The 24090-nt window shown below is 48.5% G+C and overlaps 1 protein-coding gene across 2 annotated transcripts in view; it reads right to left on the bottom strand.

The window, feature by feature from the left end:
- raraa (retinoic acid receptor, alpha a) overlaps positions 1 to 24090 on the bottom strand; it is a 151843-nt gene that overhangs the window by 109389 nt on the left and 18364 nt on the right. For both annotated transcript variants that reach the window (XM_078290622.1, XM_071926696.2), the window contains one exon: positions 753 to 864. The gene's annotated coding sequence lies outside the window, so the exon portion shown is untranslated. The remainder of the gene's footprint in view (positions 1 to 752; positions 865 to 24090) is intronic.

Here is a 24090-nt window from a genome sequence, read left to right as displayed (position 1 = left end):
CAAAAGCGCGTGCATCGTAGATTTCAACTTGGTCACTCAGATGTAGAAGCGTAAGACACACACACATACCTGCTGCACACGCCCTTCAACCGAAACTGTAAAAGTACAACAACTACAAATACGTGGTTGCTGAGAGCGTGTCCACTGTCAACACATGCCCACACAAGGAAAACCACACATGTACACAGTGTGCTAACTGTGGTCTAAGACAATGCTGCTATAAATAGTAGAGGAACACGGCAGTTGCTTTGTCTGAAAGTTTAATTAGCATAGCACCTAGAGCATTTGAATATTGAAGCCTCGGCACCAGTAGTGAAAAGAGCCAAAATACTCATTCCAGGCACGCCATCTTAAAGATGAGTTTGAATCTTTGATGTGTTGCTGCTGCGTTCAGCGATGCCACGTGGCACTGGTGGTACCAGAACAATCTATCAAGAGCTGGAACTCATTTTTGACTACACACACACACACACACACACACACACACACACACCATTCTCGCTGCAAACCCTCAAAGTGGGTTCTTGTTTGAATATAGTTCGCACACATAATGTTATGTTGCTGCCCCGCCGGGACACTAATATATCAGTTCACATCAGTATGCAATGGAACATCTATCTCCCCATTTCCCTATTCGCAGCATGATGTGTAAAGTTTATTGCATTCATTTGTGGTGCAGTGTGTGTGTGTGTGTGTGTGAGATGTATAGATTTTCATTAGTTCAGGGTGTAGTATATAGTGTGTGTGTCTACCTGCGTTGGTCGCCAGCAGCCCTGTGTGTTGCTGTTCAGACTGATTGAGCGGTGCGCTGGTTGGCCAACTGGGCTTCCGGCTGGTGGACTGCCCGCATCGATCGCCTTTCTTCTGGCAACAGAGACAGAAAAATGGAGGGAGAGAGAGAGAGAGAGAGAGAGAGAGGGAGATGGAGAGAGAAACGGAGTGGAAATGAACAGTGCAAAAATGAGAGAGAGAGAGAGAGAGAGGAAGGTAAGGCATGGAGAGAGGTTGCCAAAGAAAGATGAGAAAGAGAGAGAGAGGGGAGAGAAAACAGAAAAGGGGGAACATTAGCTTAAATGAAAGTTTATTAGCTGTATCAGTCAGTCAGTGGGGTGGGGTGGGGTGGGGGTCTTGCCTCAGGCCCTCCATCCTCCCTCTCTATCTATTCCCCTCCATCCCCTGCTCTACCCCCTCCCTTTATTTGTGTGTGTGTTTGTGTGTAAAAAGGGGAAGAGGAGAGGGGAGGGGGCAGGCATGACGGGAAAACATTAGCTTGTTGGCGGGCCGCCTGTACGCCAGCCAGTAATTGGCTTGGGTAATGGTCATGTCCAGACAAATGGTGTGGGCCCTAACCGTGTTACGAGCAACCAACTGCTCCGCCTTTATTCACAGCATAGGAGAGAGGCCCAAAGCCTGTGGTGTTATGCCAGAGATGTTGGGATACTGAATGGCTATAATGTGTGTGTGTGTGTGTGTGTTGGAGATGGGGGAGGTGGGGAGGCGTGCAAGAATGTGTGAGATACCCGTGAAACATGTGATTTACTAGCACACAATGTAGGGGTTTTTTTTTTCAACGGATGTGTTTTGCGTTAGCCCGTACACATGATTCATAGTTTGCTTCCGTCTGGTGTTTGGAGACTGCGCTGTGATAAGGGGGGAAAAAAAGATGGCCGCGCTCGCCCCGCTCACCTCAAGGGACAAACCGACATCTGCCTGTGTCCTCCAAAACAAGTGACAGATAGAGGATGGGGGGGGGGGGGAAGAAAGAGAGGGAGGGAGGGAGGAGGGGGGATGAGAGAGAGAGAGGGAATAAGAGGATAAGTTCCATTTTTCATCCGTCCCTCCCTCCGCTCTGCATCGCTTCGCCTTCTGTCTGACGGCAAGCTGAGCCACTAATGTCCATTGTGTCTGGATGGGCTGTGTGTGTGTGTGTGTGTGTATGTATGTGTGTGTGTTTGTGTGTGTACATTAAGTTGTATGTCCTTCTGTCTACATTATATCAGTGAAGATGAAACGTATATGTTCCTGCAGTAGCTACGCGTATATGGCAACACGCATACATGGATATGATTGTGTGTGTGTGTGTGTGTGTGTGTGTGTGTGTGTGTGTGTCGTGGCAGCCCCTCAGCCATCCAGCTATCATCTCCCGCCAGACAGGCCCCACCAAGCCGACCCAGCTGGATAATGAGATCCATTATGATTTACGTGCCAAGAGGACAGCCAGACAGAACAAAGACATGCACACACAGACACACACACACACACACACACACACACAGTAGTCAAGAGAGAGTGTGTATGTCAGTGTGTGTATGTGTGTTAATGTGATATTTTGTGTGTGTGTGCTCCCTATCTCTCACTGTATGTGCTGATGTGTGCTGCCACTGTTTCATATTTCAGTTTTTTCCATCTCGTGTGAGAGTGTGTGTGTGTGTGTGTGTGTGTTGGCTACATTAGCTGCCTGTAGGGCATCCTGCAGTGCGTCCTCTTTCTGTTTGCAACTTGAGAACATGGACCCTCTCGCTCTCTATCTTTCTCTCTCCCTCACACACTCGCTTTCCCCCTCTGTCTCTCTGCCCCGAAAAAGCAAACTCAGTGAAAGATTCAGAGCCCCAAGTACACCACTCCTCTCTATCTCTCTCTCTCTCACACACACACACACACACACACACACACACATCCACTGCCCCAGGGCCTTGCAGGCAGAAAGCAAAAGGTGAAGATTACAAGTATGTGCTGCATCAAAAATGGAGACCACACAACTCAACCTGATTGATCAGTACCTCTGCAGCGCACTGGAGCTGGCCAGGGATTTGTTCCAGGGTATCTCTCTCTTTGTGTGTGTGTGTGTGTGTGTGTGTGTGTGTGTGTGTGTGTGTGTGTGTGTGTAAGGATTTGTTAGTGGAGAGCTGAAGCAGCTGTCAAACACACTTTGGAAAAGGAGCAGGCTATTGCTTCATTTCACCTTTTGGGGATGGGGGTGGGATGCTGTCTCAGCTGAGAGAAGAAGGCGATAAGGCAGTAAAGCCCCGTGCTGCAGGGCAGGTAGGAGCTGCTCATAATCCTGACTGCTTTAAACCGAACATTACATCAATGTCAATATGTCATTTGCAACAGTTATTATTATATTATTATTAGGTGAGAAGCAAAATGGCCCCCAATGGAAGTTGTGACATTGATCTGTAAAGGACTGAAGTGCTGCAGCAGTGGAAGATGATAGTGCATTCTTGAAATTCTCCCTTTTGTTATTTTGGTGACATTTTTGTTGCTCAGTGCTGTGGTGTTTCTGCACTGCACCTCCCAAAGATCACCTGTCAATCAAACAGTGTGGGCGGAGCTTGGATTTTCTGTTGGTGGAGTTTGAGTTTCTGTAGGTGGCGCTCTTTTCTCTGTCTGTTCAGCCATGGGGGATATCGCTGCTCATGCTAACTACCCAGTTCTTCTTCTATTAACTCCAAACAAACTGCTGTTGCTGCTGGAAACATAAAACGCATCACTTCCTGGGCGCCAGAGGATTTTTCCCAGGAAAGACCTACCAGACACTGAGTGCTTAGCAAAGCAAATGTAAAAGTTTTCATGAATCAGTGGGTACAGGATGAATTAATCAGTGATCAGTGACAGAGGATGGCAAAACAGACATTTATTTCTATGAAAATGTCGTGGATTGTTTTTTTTGCTATAAAAATCATTATGGTGATTGTTTACAATGTGCTGGTATGGGAGTCATGGCGCAATTGTCCAATGAATCAATATGAAAATGCATTGAGCACACAAACACACAGTCACTGAGCAAAGATACAAAGCAGTGTTTGAGAAAGGGACACACACACACACACACACACACACATTAGTGGACTTTTGAGTGCCAATAATGTACAATGTACATTTAGCGCGTCTGATAGACTTGCAATATCTCTCTCTCCTTCTCTTTCTCTCCGTCTGTCTAACACACACACACACACACACACACACACACACACACACACCTCCACACCCCAGTCCACTCTCATAGTTGAGGGCAGGGTACAGAAAACAATGAATCAATTCTCTGCTGTTCCTGCTTTATGGAGTATTCAAGTGACGCCAACTCAATTAGAGGCCTAAATGCCAAGATCCAGACTGGAGAGAGAGGGGAGAGAGATAAAAGAGAGAGAGAGAGAGAGAGAGAGAGAGAGAGAGAGAGAGAGAGGGAGGGAGATGAAGAGAAAGAGGACAACGAGGACACTAGGCAGTGGCACGGAGGAAGAGAGAGGAGAGTAGAAGAAGAGTAAGGGAGGAGTCTGGTACCGAGAAAGAGGGGAGTAAGGGACAGAATGATGGAGGATAAATCTACTAAAGGAAATTAAGAGTGGTAGCAAAAAGGGAAAGAGAAGAACAAGTGAATGGAGAGAAAGACGGGTAACGAGATGTAAAAAGGGAGAGAAACGAAGACAAAACTGCAGATGAGGTGGTGCTAGATTCGTAGATTTGGTAGAGAGAGAGAGAGAGAGAGAGAGAGAGAGAGAAAGAAAGAGAGAGAGAGAGAGAGATGCCATTGCTGTGTCTCTATCTATACAGACACACACACACACACACACACACACACACACACACAAGATCCTCTGTGGTATGTATTTCCATCATCAAATATGATCAGCGCTACTGTCCTGGAGCCAACATTCACTCAGCTGTGATAACCCCTGTGGGAAGCACACACACACACACACACCCACACACACACACACACTCACACACTGAAACTTTCGACCACGACACACATACAGGGCCATGCAGCAGGACCTGTCCTGAGTCTGACCTGCCCAGTTAAATAAAAAGGTCAAATAAATAAAATAAACATCAAAGCGACCTCAGATGAATGGCTCGGTGGTTCCCAAGTCGGGGTCCAGACTGGGGAACTCCAGAGGGCCTTGAGGGGCTTCAGGCTGTCTCCGGGGAAATGAGCAGCACTTTCATTTCGCTATTTCATTCATCTGCAGTCACCCAATAAGTAAATGTAACAGAATGAGTTTTTTGATCATAGCTCTACTTCCCCCACAAGAAACAAGAAGTTGTTTATCAGATGGAGATCCCTGGAACAAAATATTCACAAATGTGCGTCTACTCAGGAGTCTTTGATGTGAAGAAGTTTGGGATTGTCTGGCCAGGCCAGCCTTACACTAACACATCCAAGATGAATACGAACTACTGTGGGTAAATGGCTGTTTTCACTTGGTGTCATAGCGGCACAACATAGCACACGTTGCAAGCCATTTATTTGGGGCTTTTATCCAAAGAGCCTGGCAGTACCACTGTATTGGTTTGTAGTATGGGTGGGCCCAGTTGCAGCTGAAGCCCTAACCATGGAGATTATCACCATTCTCTGTGTATTTACGGACAAATCTTTGCGGCGGCAGTAAAATTCCCATCACTGCAGACAATAAAGTGTTCATCTTCTCTATGGTTAGCCGCTCTCTGAAGTATTCTGAGCTCCCAGTCGGTACGAGCGGTCTGTGTGGGCGCTGAACCCACAACCCCAATGTTGTGGCGAGTCCCACGTTCCAACCAGCTCAGCAATCAGCACCAGTGTCAAACCCAAAACACATGCTGCAACCAAAATAATGCCCTCTAATTGAGCACCAACAAAACAACATCGCGCCCCAGATCTCCCTTTGACAAAAACCTAACATCAATATTTCTCCAACAAACCAAAAGAGGGCGAACCCCCCCCATCCCCCCCCGCCCCTCCCCTCCCCCTCCCCCTCCCCTCAATCTTCTTTAACAAAACAACTGTTCGCTCGCTGTGGTGCCAACCCCAATCACTTCCCTCAGCGCCAGGTGGTTCTCATTGACTGGGGCCCAGCTCCTCCGCTCGGCAGGACGCTTCGCCAGAGGAAATTGGCTCGTCTGCGCGCGTTTATTGCTCGCGAGCTCGGGCGAACGGAGTCGTGCGGGCCCTCCAACGCCGGCGCTGGCCTTTGTTCAGGGGGCTCTGAGCAGCCTGCTCCGCTGTACGGAAACAGCTGCTGCGGTGTGCGTTGCGCCATCCAAAGAAACAATTAGAAACACCCTTTTCCTATTACTCCCCACCATTAACCGCCATTGTGTGGAATTAGTGGCCGTCCATGGAATAAGTGGATTTTAATATGTGCCCTCTTTTCGTGGGCTGTGAGGCTGCTGAAGTGGCTTTCCTCTGCTAATGAAGAGGATGAAAGGGAAGCGTTAATCAAACGGAGCATCTCATCTGTGGTAATAAGGACTGGCTGGAGTGGAGAGGAGGCCTGCGTGTGTGTGTGTGTGTGTGTGTGTGTGTGTGTGTGTGTGTGTGTGTGTGTGTGTGTGGGTGGGAGGGGGTCAGACTGTGTATAATCTATTGCGCTATTCTGTTGTTGAATTTACAAAGGCCCAATAAACTGAATATCGGTTAAATATGTGACGCCTATAACAACAAAACATAAATAGAATAACAATGCAGGAATAAAAAAAACAAAGTGACACCCTGGTGTGTGGTGAGGCCTTGTCTCTAATTGGCTAGCCTCAGCCCACAGGGATGAATGCCCCGCTATGGGCCAATCCCTCTCCGCTAGCAGCCCTCCATCCCTCCCAGGCTCCCTTGCCTTGCAGCACAGTGCTAACCAGCAGGGTCTGATTAGATTTAAATGTCAAGAGGCATAGGACAATACAGTTATCTTCCAAATTATGGCCCATTAAAGGACCTAAGCAGTGCGCCTCCCTCCTCAACTAACTAATCACCAGCCAGATTCATCATCTAACAGACTGGGGCATAATTTGGGGGGCTGTGGTTTCTTTCGCCTCTCTCTTTCTGTGTGTGTGTGTGTGTGTGTGTGTGTGTGTGTATCTTACCATTTGCAAGGGCATCCACGAGTGTCTGTAATGTATGATCAGTGTGTGTGCCTGCTGTGTGTGTGTGTGTGTGCGTGTTGCTCCAGAGGGAGCTGGTTCAGCGCCCCAGGCCAGTGCCCCATTAAAGAGAGAGAGAGAGAAAGACTGTGTGTGTGTGAGAGAGAGAGAGAGAGAGAGAGGGAGAAAGAGAGAGAGAGGGAGAGAGAGGGGGGGATCCTCATTTAGACAGCGGGAGCAGAACGCTGTGCTCCACCTGCAGCCAACCGACCGACAGACAGACAGACAGACAGACAGGCAGACAGGCAGACAGGCAGACAGACAGGCAGACAGGCAGACAGAGAGGCAGAGACAGGCGGACAGACAGACAGACAGACAGACAGACAGACAGACAGACAGACAGACAGACAGACAGACAGACAGGCAGGCACACAGACAGACAGACAGACAGAGAGACAGACAGGCACTGGGACAGGGAATGGAGGCCTCCCAATCTGCCTCCTCCCAATTCACCCACTGTCCTCAGGGTGTCACGGGGAGCTACACGCCGAAATAATGGAGTCCCCATCTTCTGGTCTGCTATTTTTTAAATCATTTTCTCACTCCTCCTCTCTTCCTCCCTTGCCTTTTTCATTCCTTCATTCTTGCTTCCTTTGGACTCACGCTTTCCGCTCTTTGTTCTTTCATTCGCTCTTCCTTCCTTCCTTCCCTCTTACAAGGAAACCTAATCACTGATCTAGCATGCATTACACTGTTTTCATCACACCATGTTCGAGGTGGTGGTGGTGGTGGGGGTCTTTTGAAGGACTGAGCCGGTGAAATATAGGGCTCATATCTCAGACCGTTCCCTTCATATCCCCGTCTCTCTCCGCCGCTCCGTCTCTCTCTGCATCTCCATTTCCTGCCCTCCCCACCTTTCAGTATTCATCTTCTATTCATCTTCTCCGCCTTGCGCCCCCTCTCCTCCATGCTCCTTTCCATATTTGCTCATCTTCCTTCCTCTTTTGTCTGATCCATTGTCTGTCCTTCCATCTTTCTCTCCTTCTCCCCTCACATATCTCTCTTCTCCCCTCTTCTCTCTCTTTTCGCCCCCCCCCCCACTCCTCCATCATGGAGCTACTTACATCGGGCTCTGACTTCATACCTCTGCTGGCAATTTATGCGCGGGAGCCTGGGCGACGTGCATTAAGGCCCCCGCCGCACGGCACCGCATTATGGATTGCCCTATAAATAGCCGCTGTGCGTCCTGTAAAAGCTTTTCATTACATAGAGACATCGCTCGATCAATAAAAGCCCCGCGCTAAATCTAATTACCAAAACGGCCGGGACCAAAAAAAATATATATATATGTATTTTCGAGATGATCAAGCAAGCGCAGGAGGACAGTGCTGTGGTGAAAGAGCTTTCAAGAGGACTGTTTCAAAAATACTCCAAGGAAATGGCAAGAGAGAAAATTGAGGTGAAGGGAGTGTGAGTCTAGTAGATAGAAGGATGGAAGAAGATGGAAAATATGAAAGGTTGAAGCATCCTGATTATGCGCACACACAGAGGAAGAGGCAGACTGCTCTGCTCTATGAGACTTTCACAAATGGACATGTGCACTTAAAACACACGCAAACACACACTATGCCTCCATTGGGCCCCGGTTGAAACTCCATGGGAGCCACCGGTCTAAGCCAGGCATCACATGGCAGACCTCCATAAGAGGTGCAGCTGTAGGAAGACTGGGAAAAAAAACTAGTGAGAAAAAGAGAGAGAAAAGGGGAGAAAGAGAGAGAGAGAGAGAGAATGGAGAGAGAGAAAATAGGAGGAGCTCGGGGTGTCATTTCTCTCCCTGTCAGCTCCCTGCCTCCCCCAACCTCCCCCCCCACCCCACCCCCCCATCTCCCCCTGAGATGTGGATGCTTCGCGGGGACAATTACCGACTGACACTTCATCATGGGCCGCGCGACAGGCGCTGACGGCCCTCGTCCAAACAAATGATGCCGGGGTCGAGGTTGCGGGCCTGCCTCCGAGTCTGCCTGCCTATAGCCCTGCTACATGGCCCTGCACTGCATTAGCAAGCTGCACACACACACACACACACACACACACACACACACACACAGAAAAAAAAGCTACATTAAAAGAGACTCCTCTCAACCAACCCACTCCTTCCTTTAAGAAAAACACATTTATCAGCAGTGGGGGATGGTGGCGCGGGGGCTTCGATGGAGGGATGGAGGGAGGGTGGGGGGCGCTACAGTACTGTCAAACCCCCTCCCCCTTAGGTAAGGAGAGAGCTCTTCATCTTTGTGAGGGGAACTAGTACTCACACAAAGTGTGAGTGTGCACACACATACACAAACACTCGCTAACCCTCCGCACACACACACAGTAATCAGATAATGGGGTTAAACAGCAGTTTAAAAAAGCCAACGAGGCAAAAAAGCGAGCAATGAGCACGGCGACACAGGCATGCATCAATTAACCCGGTGTCTTCGTGGAGCACAGATAACACGGCATTACATTCAAAAGATTACCTTTGCTAGGGGCAACGCTCTGACCGCCTTCTCCCCATCACCAACCAAATGATCAACTCCCTTGCCTAGAGTTGAGTTGCGGCTAAGTATAGATTCATAAAGTAGGCCAATCGCTAATACTGAAAAAAGGGGGCAGCATATAGTTTTTTAAAAAAGTAGGAACCGTCGAGAAACGGCACCGGGAGAACCTGAGGCTAGCAGTCCCTCAGCTGCGAGCCTGAACCAGCAGATTAATAAATGCTGCCTGTGATCTCAGCACGAGAAGGCCGATGAACAACAATAGAGACAGACATCAAACGCTTCGCTAACACCGAAACAACACTTCATAAAAAGCTCGCCGGTCTCGGGACGCACTCACCGCCGCGCACGTAGGATGGAGAGGAGGAGAGAGAAAGAGAGACAAGAGAAAAAAGAGAGACAGAGAGAGTATAAACAATGAAACATTTATCAAAGCGAGGAGTACGGCGTAAGGGCAGACTGCTAATGCAGGTGGCATTGTTGTTGTGGTATCCTGAGCTGCCACTGTTAGCAGGCGATGAGGTGCTGTGCTTCACACTTCAGAAAAACAACCTGTTCCCTATTGGCTCTACACTTTGTGGATACCCTCTGCAATCCCTGAAGCACTGAGGCCGCATTTTTCTCTCCCTCCTGCTGTTAACACGATTCTCTCCCCTTTCATTATCACATTCTTTTCATTCATATTACCGACGTTCTCTCTATTGGCAGTCCCCCTTGATAAATGTGTTTATTGCTCCCCTCACTCCCACCAGCCCCTGCGCTGAGCCAAGGTGCGACGTCTAAGATAAATAAAGGGGGGGGGGGGGGTTCAAAATGAAGGGCAGCAGGAAAAAAAAACAGAGGCAGAGCCATGCGTCATGTTGGAAAGGCCCTTGAGAACGCTTTCAATCTTTCAGTCAATATTCGGGGTGCAGGCCTGTATATGCCATCATTAAATGGGGGACGCTTCCCTGTTTATTTATCATAAGGACACGCGGCTGACAGCTTCCTGTAAACAAGCTGTGTGTTTGTGTGTGTGTGTGTGTGTGTGCGCGCGCGCGCGCTTGTGCACGCACGCTCGCTTGCTGATAACGCATCGGGCTTTCATAACACACTCTCCCGTATGAAGGCTCTCTGTCCTTTATCTATTAAAAGAGATGGCTGTTGCTTGGTAATGTGGAAAACAAGTGATGTGGCTGGGCTCGTCACTGTACACAGACCTGGAGGTTGTTTAACACAGGGAAAATGTATTTGTTTCACATGGATTGGTGGACACGTTGCCTGGGGTCAAATCAATTTGCATTCAGGTTTTTTTTAAGACTGTTTACCACTCTTAACCATTCTTAACTAGAGTCTTAAGTGAAAATGCAAGAATAAGTGAACTTTCATTGTACCACCCTCATCACATGACCTCATAATAAAAAGAGCAAGAGACAAAGGAAGATTGCCAAGAGCTTGTATAAGTATAGAGGGATAGTTTTTTCTCCCTGGTATTTTAACTATTTCTTTCACTGGGTTTGTACATCTTTTCCGCCCTCTGACATATCATGTTTAACTAACTAGGACAGATAAAGAAAAACTCTGAAAGGAGCTGCCAAGTGTGTTTTTCCCACAGGGGGAAGAGAGCGCCATATCTACAGTGCTTTCTGTGTCAGTCTCCTGACTCAGCCAGTGTTTGTAGCAAAGGTTAACTGATCTACTCGCAGATAAGCCAAAGCTAAACAACTGTTGGCCAACTTAACAGCCGGGTCCAGTCAGTCAGTCAGTCAGTGAGCCAGTCAAAAGCACTGATAACTTCAAACTCCGCTACCCAACCACCCTTCATCCACCCCTGCCCATGTTTTCATTTCAGGAGCGAATGGATGGATGGAATGGGTGGGGGGGGGGCATAAGCTCCCCTGCTTTTACCGTTTGAAGTGGGAGCACTCTGATTCATCCTTTGATGCAGGGAAAGAGGGTATGTATGTGTGCATACATGCCCACAGGGGCACAGCCTGCATGCATGCCTGTGTATGCCATCATTAAAATGAGAATATTTCCTTGTTTATCTAACATAAAGATGCCCATTAGCCTGTATGTATATGTATATGTGTGTGTGTGTGTGTGTGTGTGTATGTGCATATGTGTGTAGGCTTGCCGGGCTGGTCAAGCGAGAGCAGGTGGGGGTGTGTGTGTTGGTTGACCCACAGAGGAAGACAAATGGCTATAGCAGGGGGCCGCGGTTGACATTTAGGTTTCATGTGGTAATGGACGCTGACCTGGCGGGGTCAGGCCTGCCAGTGAGGCAGCAGAGGGGCCCATTCCTGCACATGGCCCCGGCCCTGTAACCAGACACTAACAAAACAGTGGTGGACACACACACGCACACGCACACACACACACACACAATCAGTCACTCACTCGGGAGGGAGGAAGACGGAGGAGCATCGGACATTCCACAGGTTGGACCACATAGGTGGGGTGCCAATATAGAAAAGAGACAGACAGATGTGTTCAGTATGTGGCTGCGAGTATCTGATGGCAGCAGCATGTGCCAGGCTTTATCCCTCTGTGTCTATATAGAGAGTGAGGAGGCAAAATTATATAGCCAGGTTGAATGTGTGCATAGTTTTGCATACCTCTCTGTGTATTTTTTTGTATATCTGTGCACATTGGTTTCTACAACCATGGCAACAGTGGTGTCTATGGTACGGGGAAGGTAGAACAGGAGGTAGCAGTAGTTGTCGCTGTTGTTAAGAAGTGCCCTCTGTTCACTCGCGGCTCGGCAACAGGAGGCTACTTTATATACTGTTTGTGACAGCTTTGCGGTAATAATGGAGCCCAGGCCCCCACTACTGCAAGTGGCATGCTCAGTCAAGTGAGACTTTGCCTAGGAGAAGACACACACACACACACACACACATACACACACCAGGCAGCCTCCTTCACGCCTAATGAGACCACTGGGAGAGAGGAGAGAGGAGAGAGGGAGGGAGGGAGAGAAGAGGAAGGGAGAGAAAGAAGAAGGGGGAGATGAGTAGAGAGGGAGAGAGAATGGGAAAGAACTGGGGGGAAAAAAAGGGAGAGAGAGCAAGGGAGAAGGAGTGGAAAAACGACAGTGAGAGGGGAGTAGAAAAAGACAAATACACAGACAGACAGAGAGAGAGAGAGAGAGGGAGAGAGAGAGGCAGGGAGACCAACTGCTCCCACGTTCAAGGTTTGGGAGCCAAGAGGAAAAGGGAGGAGGGAGATGGAGGGAGGGAGGGAGTGATGACCTGGATTGCTGCCAAAGAACCAAGAGGAAAATGGGGGGGTGGGAGGGTGTCAAAAAGAGAGGAATGGGAGGATACGAGAGAGAGAGAGAGAGAGTCGAGGTACACCTCTAGGCTTGGCAGCGGGTGGTTATGCAATGTACACAACACAGGGGTGGCGGGTGGGGGTGGGGGGGGATCAAAGACATGGGGTGCATACATAACTAAATCTGACACCGCAGTGCAATGAGAGACGATGAGGAGGGGAAAAAAGGCAAAAAAGCTACTCTCCAAAAATATGAAGGGAACAGACACTCCCTGGGGAGGGAGGGAGGGAGGGAGAAAAAGAGGGAGAAAGCGTACATTTGGTACTGGATACACATCATCATTGAGTAACAGGGGAGGAGGAGGGTAATGACAGAAAAAACAAGCTAACAAAAAAAAAAGATTAAAAAAATATGACAAAACCGCTCTACCTCCCCCTCTGGCGCTATGGAGTCATCTGTTCATCCAAGCAGGTGCACATTGGAGGGTGAAATGGGTGGGGGGTAAGTGAGTAAATAACTCATAGTCCAAAATGGGAAAAGGCCTAAAATGTCCAAAGACAAGGAATAGGGAGAGACAGGCACAGCTGAGCCTTTGGTTTTGCTTCCAGGGGAAAGGGGGCATGAAATATTAACAGGCTCCCAGTCTACAGTCTAATAAAGTGACGATGAGCCACTTAGCTCTATGCTCATCGGAGCGGACAACCAGCTTGTTTGGACTACAATACGTAGGACAGCCCCGCAGCGGGTTAGAATGTCAACATGTGACATGTCACCTTTACCGCTACCATGCACGTCACTCTGGTGATCTAGGAAAAGCCTGCGGTACTCGGCTATGCGTGGAATTTTGGATAAACTGCTCACCTCTCGGTCTCTCATCTCCCCACCGCATTGCTGAATAACATAGTGTAACAATGTCTGTCTTTATCTAGGATGAACACTGGAGCTCTGGTTCAGTCGATACTTAATTTCAGCACCAAAATAATAACAAAATCCTAAAGGGCAAACTCAAAAACGCACTACCTCTGTTGGACAAAGGTTCCTCCTTTCCTGACTTTGGCCAGGGTGCAGTCCGGCCAACAACCAACTCCCCTCCGCCACTTCTGAGCAGGAGTGGAAGTCGGTGACCAACATCTGTGCCCCCACTTTGAAATTAACCCTGCAAAGGGAGACACCAATGAGTGATAACCGGGTTGGCATCTTTCACGCAATGGAGTCACTGTAGTAGGACATGATCGGAACAAAGGGTGAACTGGTGGCCCACCGAGGAGGTAGTAGTGGAGGGTGATGATCACCCACTTGATGATAAGACACTCCTCACACTTTTCTACGATGCTAGACTTAGTATCGTAGCCTCACACTGCAAGAGCTTGCAGCTAATGTACAGTCCCAAGGGGTCCAGCCCCCCTACTTTTTCTCTTTGGACTTCAGAGAAATGGGAATCTTCCCAGTAGCCCTTGGTCAAATCCAATGTTGACACTTTCACCTTGTGATAGTCCACACCGAACCGCCATGAGCCTTGAGCACAAGCATGACAGGGAAACACCTTCATCTTACGTCTTCTATAAGTGCCATTTCCAGCATGGCTTTCAATTCTGCCTGAACAACTTTTTGTGTTCAGGCGAGCAATAGTGGCAGGTCTGCACCACAAACCTGGGGGGAGTCTCTATATGGTGGTGTATGTTGTCTATGAGGTTTGTGTGTCCTGTTATGGGCAAGGACACACCTGGAAAATACTTCTGCAACACAGCTACCTCTGGTCTTTGGTCCTGAGAGATGGCCATCACAACAGATGAACTTGGGATTGGCTGATTAACAATGGAATCAAACCACCAGAGACACCAGGACCACCTCGCTCCAGGTTGTAAGGAGACTGAGATGGCATATCTGTGGTGCCTCGCCCCTGTAAGACTGTGCTACCTCATAATCATCCACCACTCACCGTACACAGCGATGAACATGACCAGCCCTTGCGACTTTGAGAGTAATTTGTCGCAATAAGTGGAGAGCAATTCAAGCACTTTGTCAGCAGAAGTGGGCCATGAGCTGGTTCAATGTTTTATCTTACTCCCAGATGACCAGCCATCAGGTTATGCGCTGCTTGTTTTGCGTATGATGACTCTGTATAATCTATTATCAAACAGAAGTATGGGCATGTTTGAACTATGCCAGGGTGCACCAACTAACCACCAACTCTTATCACTTGGTCAAGGGTGTACTGCAGGGTGTCATCCTGAGACTGTTCGAGAGGAAGGTAACCCATGGGAAGAAAGGGTGGGGCTGCCAGGGCCTCCGCCGGGAGTGCAGCAGACTCTCTTTTGGGAGAAGAAGTATGCACCCACCTCGGCTCCAGCTCGCAGTGAGTCCCAGAGGAAACGGTGTCACCGCTAAGCGCTGAGCAAAACATACAGCACCCTGCCTATCCTGAACGGTCCCCTGTGTGTTCTCTCATCAACTTTTTGAAATCAGGCCAATCCGTGCCTAATATTAGGGGATTTGAAAGGCAGAAGCTAACTGCAGCCTTTACTGTATGCTTTTTTTTTCATGAAATTGAATTTCCCCTGGCACAACAGGATATTTTTGGATATCACCATGCACACATCGCGCTGACACCCAAAATGCCTCCACCAATGCCCCAGGTCAAACAAGGTGGTGACGATCATAGACTGTGAGCAGCCCAAATCCCACAGAGCCTGATGTGAACTCTCTTGTATACATACTGTTATACAGTACAACCCTGCTAGGTCAGGAGTGGAGAAACTTATGCAGTGGCAACCCAAACTACCTGACGACATCCATCAATGGATAGCTGTGTTGGAAGTAACTGGGTCGCCAACATCACCAGCACTCCTATCCTGGCTTCTGAAGGACCCCTTACGAATCCAGACCAATGCTGGGAGATGGGACAGGAACCTGGGAAGATGGAGGCACAAACTGACAAATCCTGTCCTCTCCTGGGGCTCTGGGCATCCTCTCAGAGTCAGCAGTCTGTTAGAAAGATGGTTCACTGCTTGGGTTACAGTGTAGATCCCCAGCTACACTCATCACCTGCCTCCTCTTCTGGCCGCCCGCATGCTGTCGCTGATCCCTTACAGACTCTGAGGAAAGCTCTAGGGTCACCGCCAGCAGGGATGGATCTTCAGCAGAGCGAGCTGGGAAAGACAGGAAGCTGGCAGGCATAGAGAGGCACTGGATGGCGGCAGCAGAGCCCTCAGGAGAGCCCTGTCCTCGCCCTGGGTGTGCACTGTTTCACACAGCGCTGGTGGTGTTGCTCTTGCACGGCGACTTTGCTGACCGGCTGGACCGCTCCCGGCTCTCTCTGCCTCCCGACCTACACTCAATCACTGCTTCTTTTGGCATACATAGGTCGGGTGGCGACACTTTGAGAAGGGGGCATTTCAATGTGAGTTAAAAAGTTAATGATGGCATTGGAAGTAAACAGGGTTGTTGGAACAATATTTGAATCCCAACATCTGGAAAAGAAAGATGCTGTGGCGATGTAGTGGTACAATCACTCAAATCACCAAGTGCAATAAATGCTCTGGAATTTGTCTCGGTGACATTGGTGCTTAGACAAACAGGTACTTTGTTTAACCCAGAGCAATATTCAAAAAAGTGACTAAACAGAGTACTGATGTGCCAAGGCTGCCATCAGCATGGCACTAACTTGGGTGGATGTACAAGTTACAGCATATACTGTATATTTACATACAGGGACAACAGGACCCCTCAACTGAAGAGCAAAGGGACGGTATAAGGGACAGTACACCATGGATAGTCTCTCTACATACTGTATATACATTCATCATTCCATATTCTATCTTCATAGTCACAGCAAGGGATCTGCCTGTGCATTGAAGCAGTGCAGAATGGTTCAGTAGGTTAGTGCCATAGGGTATAACATAGCAAATGATTGGTATTACCCATTTTACCTTCTGGGCAATCATTTCTGAAGAGATATGTTCACCTTAGACAGCGAGCACAGCCAATTAGAGCATGTCAGTGCTACATACATGCATAAATACACGCACACACACACACACACACACAGCGATAAAGTATGACAGAGTGTCAAGCCCTGCTATTATGAAGACACTTGACAATAAAGCTCTCGACGCAGTCACAGGAATATGCTCCTTATCATTCAATAAGGCAATTCTCTTTTACAAGTCTCTTACTGACACAAGACTCATTCCTGGGGAGCCTGCAGGCAAGAAATGCTCAGGTGTTGAAATGCCTCTTCGCTACATTAAAATCAGTAAATAAATGCCATTGCACCCTGAGAGAGGTGAAAACGAGCCTAAGCAAAATGATAACTTTATACTGCAATAAACACATAGAGGCTACAGAGTGCAGCTAAACCTTAGTTACATTTCCCAGAAACGGTTTGAAGGCCACACCCTGAGTGTGTCAATCTGGCTCTCTATACACGTTTACAACTCCCTCATTCCTCGTCTCACTCTTTTCTGTGCATTTTCCAGTGCAGGAAGGGCCCTATATAAATGTATATAATACATCAGCGCCTACTGTCATCAATTTCTTCTCTCTCTCTCTCTCCTCGGGGGTTCCCAGTGGCTGTCCAGAGCACATGTGTTTTGGTTTACCTAGAGTGGAGCCCTATCTGGGCCCGGGCTGAGAGCAGACTGCAGGCTTTGTCTGTGGCACCATTAATCAACTGTCCTTTAACAAAAACAGAAAACCAGATGAGAGACAAAGGGAAGAGACGTGGGGGGTGGGCCCTTGCTTGGGGGGAAAAAAAAGACAGAGAGGGAAAGAAAGAAGGGGAGAGAGAGTGGGAGAGAGAGAGAGAGAAGGGGGATGCTTGACCCAGATCCAGGCCTTCAATAAATCAAGCAGCAACAATAACAAGCAAAGTTTTCATGTGGCTCGATTGATTAATCAGGTTTTTTTTTCTCAACATGGGAAGCGAGGGAGTTTTTTTTTCCTTCTTCTTCTTTCTCTGCCTTGTCTTTCTTCTTCTGGGAGACTGCAGAGTGGGTGAGCTTTGAGTCTTTTTATGTCAGGCGTTAACGTCTTTATGCTGCAAGGTTTTGGACATGGAGGCCTGCATCTTTCATGGTTTGATGAGAGTAAGGCCTTCACTCCATGGTGCAATGGGACCATTTCACTTAAGCTCTCAAGGTTACGTTAATGGGGTGCAGGAAGGTTGTTTGAGAGGTATGGAGACACACATTCCCACACACAAAAATATATGCACACAGGTATAAACATGCAGGCACGTAGACACACATTTGTATGACTTAATACTTGTCTAGAATATAAACAAGCACTGTCTCACACACATGCACACACCGCGCACACACCGTCCACGGACCGACCCACAGCCACAGGATGTGAAGTAGCCCTCCGAGAGTCTTTGCGAGGTGCCGATCGATGGGCATTGAGTGTGGACAAGGAGGCCTCTGGATCGATAGGTGGCCATTACAGAGATGTGCCCACTGGGACATGAGGGGGGGGGGGGGCAGTGGAGATACAGCTGAGGCCCTCAGTGCTGTCTTCTTTACCTCATCAGCGGGAGGTTTTACTCCACATGAGTGCTAGACACACACACACAACGAAACGTGGACATACACATGCATGAAGAAGAGCCTTACACAGAGAGTTAAATGGGGAAGCTTGCATGCACACACACACACACACACACCAGCTAATGGCATCCCAGGAGACCTGCCACCACACCAGGAGCGCTCATCCTTGTCTCCCTCCATCTCTCCCATCTTCAGTGTCCTCATCTACAATCTTCCTTTGGGGGGGGGCATTCCTTCTGTCTCTCCAACTCCCCCTCGGTGTTATCTTCTCCTCTGTCTATTTCCTCCTCCCCTTTTTTCAACAATATCTCTCCCTCCCTGCCTCCCTCCTGTGCACTGCAGTGTCACCAGCACTGCCTGTGCTGTGCTCTGTCAGTGGAACAGCTTGATCCTAAGACTCTCTGTCACGCCCTCCTCGTCCTCCTCTCCTCCCTCCACTCCTCTCCTGCTCACAGAGAGAGCACTGACTGTTCTATTCTCCCTGTCATACACACACACACACACACACACACACACACAGAGAGCTGGGGAAACGCCAACATCGTTACTTCCACAAAATGTCTGGCAGTGACATAATCCCTGCTGCTTCCCATTTTACATGATCTTGAGGAGTCTGCGATGATTTTGCATAAAGGTTTACTCGTGGTCCAGTGCAATTGCAAGGCTGAAATGACTTGTGGGAAAGGTAAAGTAATGAGGGGTTCAGCCGATGTAGGTGTAATACACTTATGTTGCCTAATGAAACAACTATGGCTTTAGCTAAGCCTATGTGGTATTTACATTAGCTGGGTTGCACATAGCCTGTTTGTTTTGTTCAGTTTGCTACGGAAAATCATTGAACAATGTGTTCATTTCCATAATGCTATTTGCAAAATCTATTTTGGAAAAAAATCCATTACCAAAAATTCATCATTCAACATATCTAAAATGTAGGATCCAGTCTGTAAAGGTGTCATTTTGTCAACCAAGGACTTGAGTTACCTACTGTTCTTTAAAATGTACAATCATTTGTTACAATTTTGTGCTATCAATCATTTTGTAAGAATATGTATCACATTTTCCAAATGGTGGATATCTCATTTTGGAATGAAACTCTTAATACATACACACAAGTAGGGGTGCTAAACACATGTATGTACGTACGCGTACGTACGCGTACATACACACACACACACACACACACACACACACACACACACACACACACACACACACACACACACACACACACACACACACACACACACACACACACACACACACACACACACGCCAGCCTTTTTTAACAGCCAGCCCAGGCAAATGAAACCAATGAAGCAGACTCTGAGCTGGCTCTTGCGTCCACGACCACTCCAGGAAAAAAGAAAAGGACTAACCAGAGACTTCCAGAGATTCACTATATAACACTACATTAAATCTTCCTCCTCTCTCCTCCTCTTCCTTCTCTCTCCTCCTCCTCCTCGTCATCTCCCTCTCTTCTGCGGCATATCTCTACCGGCACCACCATTAGAAGATGGATGAAAATAGTGCGCTTGGACGATGTTGTGGAGACGACGGACTATTAAAAGCCAGGCAAATGCCTTTACCAGTGCTTATGAAATTGCGCCGAGGTGCCAAGTCGGCCCCAGTAACTGCCGTCCAAAAAACCCTTCTGTGGCTGATCAAAAAGAAATGGGCACTCCTAACATGCAGGCACACACACACACACACACACGCACACAGTTTCTGGGCTCGGCTAGCAGTCCCCATTGGTTTGGAAGGCCGTAGCAGGCTATAACAACTACAGCCTGGCCGGCCCTTTAGTAGTGGGCCCTCTGTTTCAGCAATCTGGGTTCTCTTCGCCTTTGGACAGGGACCAGGTCAGGCTGCACAATACACTACTGTGTTTGGAGAGTGAGAGAGAAGGAGAGAGAGAGAGACAGAGAGAGAGAGAAAGAGAGAGTGCAGGCCTGCACATGCATGTGTATGTAAGCATGTGTGTGCAACCATGTATTTTTGGGTGTGTGTGTGTTATGTCTCCATGTGTGGGTATACTATATATGTGCGTGTGTGTGTGTGTGTGTGTGTGTGTGTGTGTGTGTGTGTTTCTTCCATACTGGATTACAGTCACTACTCTACACTTCCTCCCTCCCATCTCCCCAGACTCCAAAACGACATCGCCCATAGCTACGGCTTTCTGCTGCCTCAGCAGAAACGGCCATTTTGGGGCCTCTGGCGGCAGTTTCCCTCCACCAGGCAGCGTTTGAATGGTGTTGTTGGAAACCTCCGAGGAGGTCCGTGCACCGGGAAGTAACACACATCACTGTCACTCTGAAACAATACTGTGGAATGCAAATAAGTCAGCCTATGGAACGGCGAGAAGAAAAACACATTAGGAGTATGGAGCGGGTTGGTGCCCCTTTAAGGAGCCCAGGCGGCACCTGTCCCTTTAAGATCTACTCCTCGCAGCTTGCGGGTGCTGAGCTGAGCCGGGCTAGACTGAGCCGGGTTGCGCTGCGCTGTGCATGTATGGTAACAGGGGGGAGCCGCGCCGCCCAGCCTGCCAGCCCACCACAGGGAATTTGTTTATGTTTCCCCGCTGCCAAGTTCCTGTCAGGAGGCGCCCCAAAGAGGAACTGCAGACTGCTCAGTACTGCTAGCTACGCCCTCTCGCCTGGAGTGGCTGGGGTTTTCTGCATACAGTATCGTGTGCAGCTTTGTAGAAACGCTCAAATCAGGGGAGGTCTCTTCATCAAATCCAACACACACACACACACTACACTTTAACCACCCACCCTGTTGCTCCAAAGCCAGCCTTGAGAGAACTGAACTACAAAACAAGCCATAACAGCAGGCTTAATTTGTCGCCCTAAACAGTTTAACACCAATTTGCCCAAAATACATAAAATGGCACAAAGCCGTAGTGCCATTAAAGCAATGGTTTACGAGTGGCAGTTTATTTGTGCTGTGGATTAAAAGGGTATTGTAAAAACTTAGCACCATCTCACAACTACACAGTAAACCACTGATTGGTAAATACATGGGCATTAAGTTAAGCACTAGTGGGAAAAGGCCATCTAAACCACTCTTGCAATAACACAAAACAGCTACGCATTTTGACTGCAAACTCCAATAACGCCCGTATGCATTTCCACCAATTATGACAAAAATACGATCCAATACCGCCACTAAGACAATGACTGTATAGTAAAGCATTAGGATGTATTTCATGCCTTTGCACATGAATTCAATGCCTCGGCCTTGCCCATACATGTTATTTCATGAGTCATCTACCGTATATGCGCGGCCCTTCTGTCAAGCAAGGTCAGAGAGTGTGTTTGTCTCTCTTGAGACTGCTGCAGCCACCCGCTCGGCTGTCTCTGTGCAGTAAGGAAAGAGCCACTCACTTCCCCAACAGTAACACTGACCCAGAGCATTGAAACCACCGCAGCTATGTCAGGGACATGAGCCACTTGCCTTCATACCATGTGCGTGTGTGTGTGTGAGTGTCCAGTCAGCGTGTGCGGTAGGAGATAGAGGGGTGTGCGTGTGTGTGTGTGTGTGTGAGTGTCCAGTCAGCGTGTGCGGTAGGAGAGAGAGGGGTGTGCGTGTGTGTGTGTGTGTGTGTGTGTGTGAGTGTGCGAGTGAGTGCGAGAGGAGGAAGGCGAGGTCAGACGAGGCCACGGGAAGGGGCGTGGGGCCCAGGATGGCGAGACAGAGGAAGAGACAGCGAGAGAGAGAGAGAGAAAGAGAGAGAGAGAGAGAAAGGGAAGAACAAAAGATGGAAGCGTGGATGGAAAGATGTCAGGCCCACGGGTTAGGGGGTGGGGGTGAGGGGGAGGGGTGAGAGCAAAAACAGGAAGCAATTTATGTCAGCTTTGATGGCGGGACAGGGCCTACTCCCTGTCACGTGTTGGCACGTTTCACTGCTCTTTTGCCTGTACAGTGAGAAAATCCCCTCTTACAGAACCCAATCAGAGGTAAACCAATAGCTGAGTGGACGAATGCACCGGGGAAAGGGCCACACACACACCGGCTACACTGGTTTGAATGAGGTTCATGCCGTTTTATCATACAGTCTATTTTTTCACTGCACTGCCTGAAAAACAGAACAGTGGGTGGAGTGCACACTCACTACTGAAAACTAAAATCAATTTAGAGTAGCTGCACTGACAGCACACTTCTGCAGAGAACACTTCTGCTATTCTGCTGATGGTGAGGAAGTAAGATGCCACACAATACCTTGCTATTCAAATGCCTTACAGTAGATGAGCGTGACAGCACACCAGATCAACTGGCTTTGAAGGAGTTCACCCAACTATAGCTGACCAAGTTTGGGGGTTTGAGTAAATCAATTGAGACAATTCAAATAGATTGATAAGAATATGCTTGATCATTTGTGCATTGAGAGTTGTCACTTTTGGAAAGCCCCTTGTACAGTATGGCAACACTAAAGCTTTATTACAATGAAAGAACAACTGCACCTCAGGCATTTTGGTGACTTTCACAAGACTTAATAAAGAAACCATGAATAGCTAAACATTCATTAGAGTTTCAAAGAAATTGGCACAGCGACACAAGTTAAGTAGGACAGTTTTAATCTAAAGGGGGGAAAAAAGTATAAAGGAGTATCTGCGAAAGCAGCAAAAGCTGCCCCAACAGGGTGGCAAGGAAAAACGTTTTTAAGTCTGGTTAAACAACAAAGGTATCGAATGCCGATTATTCCACTCCGTCCAACTTCGGGGAAGAATAAAAAGCGTCACTGCACAGGAACGACTAGGCACGAACAGCACATTTCCCAAAGTTTCCATATGCGGAGCGAGGTTTAAAAAAAAAAAACAACAACAACAAAAAAAAACACAGGAGTCCCATTCTAGACGGAGCAGAGGGAGAGGCAGCGGGCTCGGCAGCCACCGCCGACCTACCGCACGCAGAGTGTGAATCATTAAAGGCATGTGTTCCACATCAACAGCCGGGGCTGCTTCCCAACCCTCTTATGAGACTGGAGCTAAATTATGACGGGGGAGGGGGGGGTTAACTGCCCCTTTAAGTGGAGACGAAAACCCCAAACCTCCTAACTCAGAGAGAGAGAGAGAGAAAGAGAGTGAGAGACGGATAGAGAGGAAGGGAGAGAGTAAGAGAGAAAGAGAGAGAGAGAGAGAGAGCAAATGAGAGAAACTGGCACTTGACTGACTGCATACAAGTACTGCATGTACCTTCCCCCAGATCACAAAATGAAATATGGCCGTGAAAAAAATGAAGCAGCTAATGGAATAAGTACATGATTTCCCAACATCTGACGCTTCATCACGAGCAGATGAAGTGAATGAGGTCTTATTCCATGTAAACAAGGAAAGGGAGAGTGAAATCGAAGCACAAACTGACCTACATTAATTCCTACACAGCTTTCTGATTGTCTTCACCGGTTTCCCCGCCTCGCAAAAAGGAACAGAACTCAACGGGGGAAAACTTTCTCCGTGTAAACAAAAATCAAGCGGTGAAGAAAGATGGAGGGAGCGACAGAGGTGTGTGCAGAGGGAGGCCAGTGTGCCAGCCACAGCCTTGCCCATCAGACCGACCATATGTCAATCTGGTAGCTAATAGGGGAGAGTTTGCCAGACCACTTGTCATCCACAGTTATGACACATGGTCGTCCTCTGTGGGTGCGCGCGCGTGTGTGTGTGTGTACAAAAACACAAACACACACACATACACCCCTTCTGGTGGGAGGGAGGAGGTTGGTAGAGGGGGTTGGCATCCTTCTGGGCATCGGCTAGCGTCTTGGTACCGATCCCATCCTAATTGCCTTTTTTGGGGGGCTGGTATGGGGGAGGCGGTCGACTGGGGGGGGGGGGGGACAGATCACCTTCCCCCCTGGGCCAAGCAGGGACGGACAGGACAGGACGGGACAAGCCTCGCCTCAGCCCCTGCGACT

The sequence above is a fragment of the Centroberyx gerrardi genome, chromosome 20 (genome assembly GCF_048128805.1).
Source record: "Centroberyx gerrardi isolate f3 chromosome 20, fCenGer3.hap1.cur.20231027, whole genome shotgun sequence".
Classification (NCBI taxonomy): Eukaryota; Metazoa; Chordata; class Actinopteri; order Beryciformes; family Berycidae; genus Centroberyx; species Centroberyx gerrardi.
This window is presented reverse-complemented; position numbering and strand designations above follow the sequence as displayed.